Source organism: Micromys minutus, assembly GCF_963924665.1.
Source record: "Micromys minutus genome assembly, chromosome: X".
Lineage (NCBI taxonomy): Eukaryota > Metazoa > Chordata > Mammalia > Rodentia > Muridae > Micromys > Micromys minutus.
Genome location: NC_137970.1, coordinates 55206869 through 55211348, shown reverse-complemented (window position 1 = coordinate 55211348; position 4480 = coordinate 55206869).

Here is a 4480-nt window from a genome sequence, read left to right as displayed (position 1 = left end):
GCATTTGGTCTGCATGGAAGTGCCTTCTGTGAGGACCTGAGTCTTTATGGCAGAGTTCCTGTTCCCCTGAACCAACTGGAGGGCCGCACCTGCTGTTCGATAGGCCCAACCCTCTCTTTTTCCTAGGTTTTCAACTCCTTCCAGAGATGTCCATCCCCCAGAAACTTATCTCCCCACCCTCTCACACCTTAACTAATCCCTTAACTAATTGACCTTAAGTAATAGACCTAATCTGAGTTCTATTCCCCACCCCTTCTATCACTCAGGTCAAGTCATTTTCTCCATCCACATTCAATATCTATTTTATTTCTTCTTCCCTTGAGACCTCCTTCTATGGTTCTGTGGATTGCAGCATGAATGTCCTTTACTTTATGGCTAATATCCACTTTTCAGTGAGTGTATATTATGAATGCTTTTCTGGGTCAGGGTTAACCTCACTCAGGATGATATTTTCTAGTTCCACACATTTGGGAGATAGCCAACCCCTTATACTATTAGTGATACCCTGCTATGCTTGCATACAGAAGCCTAGCATAACTGTCCTCGAGAGACATCATCAATCAGCTGATGAAAGCAGATGCAGAGATACCAAAGGAAGAGCTTAGAAGTTGTTGTGGAAGAGAGTAAGGAATGATTGAGGACATCTGAAAGTCAAGGACACCACATGAAGACCTACAGAGTCAGCTAACCTGGGATGCACAAAGACTGAAACACTAAGCAAAGGCATGCATAGGTTTACTTCTAGGTCCAGCAGACATATATACTAGTTGTGCAGCATGGTCTGCATATGTGTCTCCTAACAACTGTAATAGAAACTGACTCTGACTCTGTTGCTTAACTTTTGTCCCTTTCTACTAGCCAGATTGCCTTGTCTGGCCTCAGTAAGAGAGGATTATTGCAATTTGATGTGCTAGAGAAGGTTTGTATCCATGGGAGGGCTTCCCTTCTCAAAAGAGAAGGGGAAGGGGTAATGAGAATATAGGGTGTGATGGTGAGACTGAGAGCCCCAAAAGAGGGTCTGCAATCTGCATGTAAATTGATTAAATAAGTTAAGGGGAAAAAAGAAGCTAGTCTTGCTTACTTACTTACATTAGAAATGTTAGCAGTGTTTTGAGAAAATAATTTAGAGAACCACTTATATTTTTCTCTTTACATGCATATGCTTTTTAATAATCCCATTTTCTCTCTTTTTTATTAGATACTCTGTATTTACATTTGAGATGTTATGCATTTACCCTACCCTGTTACCATCCCCCTCCCCCTCCAGTTGCCTTTACAAGGTGCATTCTCTTCTTATCCTGTTCTTTAACCCATTGCCTTGTCATATCCTTAAAGATCATTTGCTTGAAAAGTTTTTGTTCCAACATTTTACTCTGAGGTAGTGCCTGTCTTTGTTACTGAGATGAGTTTCCTATATGTAGCAAAATGCTGGATCCTGTTTCTGTCTCCAATCTGATAGTCTATGTATTTTTATAGAATTAATTCCATTGATGTTGAGGCATATTAAGGAACAGTGATTGTATTTTATTGGTATTTTTGTTGTTATGGGCAGTTATGTTTGTGTGCTTTTTTTCTTTGGTGTTTTTTGCAAGAGGATTCATTTCTTGATTTTGTTTTGGTGAAGTTTCCCTCTTTTTGGTGTTGTTTTTCATCTATTATCCTTTGTAGGGCTGGATTTGTACAGATATTATGTAAATTTGATTTTGTCCTGGAACATCTTGGTTTCTCCACCTATAGGGATTGAGAGTTTTGATGGATATAGTAACCTGGGATGGACCTTGTTTGCCCTTAGGATCTGTATAATGTCAATTCAGGATCTTCTACCTTTAAAAATCTCTTTTGAAAAGTCTAGTGTAATTATGATCTGTCTGCCTTTATATGTTACCTGTCCTTTTTCTCTTACTGCATTTATTATTCTTTGTTTTGAACCTTTGTTGTTTGGACTATTATGTGTTGGGAAAAATTTCTTTTCTGGTCCAATCTATTTGGGGTTCTGTAGGCTTCTTGTATGTTTTTGGTCATGTTTTTTTTTTTTTTTTTTTTTTTTAGTTTAGGGAAGTTTTCTTCTATAATTTTGTTGAATATATTTACTGTGTCTTTCAGTTTACACTTTTGCCCTCTTTTACACCTGTTATCCTTAGATTTGGTCTTCTCATTGTCCTGGACTTCCTGGATTTTTTGGCTAAGAATCTTTTTGATTTTTGCATTTTCTCTGACTATTGGGTCAATGATTTTTATGGTATATTCTGCCCCTGAGGTTCTCTCTTCCATCTCTTGTATTCTGTTGGTGATGCTACCATCGACTCCTGATGTCTTTTCTAGGTTTTCCTACTTCAAAGGTCTCCTTTAGTTTTTTTCTTCATTGTTCCTATTTCTGTTTTTAGTTCCTTCACCTGGTTGTTTGTGCTTTCCTTTAGCTCTTCAAGTGATTTTTATGTTTGCTCTTTAAGGGCTTCAACTTGTTTTCATGTATTTTCCTGTACTTAAAAAAAAAAAAATCCCTGTACTCCTTTAAGTGTGTTATTTATGTGCTTTTCAAACGTCTCAATCATCATCATGAAGTATGATTTTAAGTCTAAATATTTTTTTTTTTTTGATGAGTAGGGATATTCACTATTTGTGGTGGTGGGAGAACTGGGTTCTAAAGTTGCCTGGTTGTCTTGTTTACCATTTCTTAGAGTCTTGTGCTTGTCTCTTGCCATATTATTATACATTATGCTAGATGATGTTGTTGTCTCTTGCTGGAGCTTGCCTCTCTTGTGGGTCTTTGGGCCTGTGGTTTCCAGAGGAATATTGTTTCTGGGTGTTCTTCTCTCTCAGGGCATGTTATAAATTCCGATGGCAGAGTCCAGTCTTGTTGTACCTGGGCTTGGTTTGGCCTTGGGCTAGAAGTGTGCACTCCTGTGCAGTACAGATGCTTGCACTTGGAGAGTTCTGGGCCACCTCTCCTGGGGTAGAATATGAGCAGAAGAAGTTTACTCACCCTTCCACTTAGGATGTAAAGTGCTACTATAGCTCTCCTGAACTCTCAGGGACCTGTGGTTGGTCGGGTCACTGGTCCTGATCAAACTGGGCCAGGTCTGGCTTTCGGCCAGAAGTCACAGGTTTATTTTCAAACTTCTGTTTCTGTTTTTGTTTTTTAGTGAATGTTTTTGATCCTTTTCACAGTATTCTTTGTAAATTTTATTTAATGATATTTAGTATCACTTCAAAAATCAGAATATATTATTGTTGAAGTTTGGGCTTTTGGTATAAATTATCATGCTAAATACTGGCATCCAAGGTCTGGTTGCCAATAATAATGAAAAAAACTGCAGGAAGATCCAAGTGAAATTATGTGACTTTGCCCCCAAATTATCCCTGATTGGTTAATAAAGATGCCTACAGCCTATAGCTATGTAAAATTTATTTGAGCAGAGTGTGAGGTTCCCACACCTGGCCTCTAAGGAGAAAGACAAGAGGGAGAGAGAACGAAGACACCATAAGTTAGATGAATCATGAAAGTATGACCATGAGGCTTGGCCAATTGAAGTTAAAAATAGCCCACCATGAATGGGGCAAATTATAATTTTAGGATAATGATGGGAAAATAAATTCTAATAGCATAGAGTATACTTATTTGCCCAGCTACAGTGCTGATTAAGCCTTACTATACTAATAAAAGTAGTGTGCCTTTATCTGAAAAGTGAGTGATCAAAGGTAGGGTAGATGCACCTGACTGAGATTACACAATTTGACAACATATTATACTTCCATAAATGTAAAAAACCTATAAAGTACTTTAGAATCCCAGCTGTTTTTAAATCAGTTAAGAATGAATTTGAATGAGTCCACTTATCAACCTGTCCTATCCTTAGCATAAATGGGTACATTTTGTTACTTGTATTTATGCATTTTGAAAATCATACAGAAGAAAAAAAGAGAGAGAATTTTAACCATTGCTAAAAGAATTATAAAGTAATCTCTTTCACCTTGTGTGGAAGAGACAACAGGAAAAGTAGATAAAATTCTAGTTGTTTTATTTTATTTTAAAGGGAATAGCAAGTTACCAAGAATACTGTTGATAAAACCAGAGACAGTGGACATCATAACTAACTTGGTACTATTATTCCTGGCAATCATTAGGGTTGACATATGTCATAGCTATATCACCCACCCTAAAGTAACTGGGCTTTCTTCCAAAAGACAGTTTGATATTCCAGCCATCTAGCTATAGTAAAGGTGTTTAACATGACCCAGATGGAGAAACCTTAGCAATGGTGTGATCAATTCCAACAATAATCCACATGTTTATAGCATTAGAGCTTTATCTTTTGTCTGTAACAATGTACTCTCAAGTGTTTTGGTGTGATTATAAGGTGATTTAGAGAGAAGCTGTAGGGGAAACAATTATTCTTCTTTTAAATCTACCTTATTTAGTTGGTTTGTATTTTATATATAAGCTTTCAAGTTCATTTCGGTTTTCTTTTTTTTCTCAAAA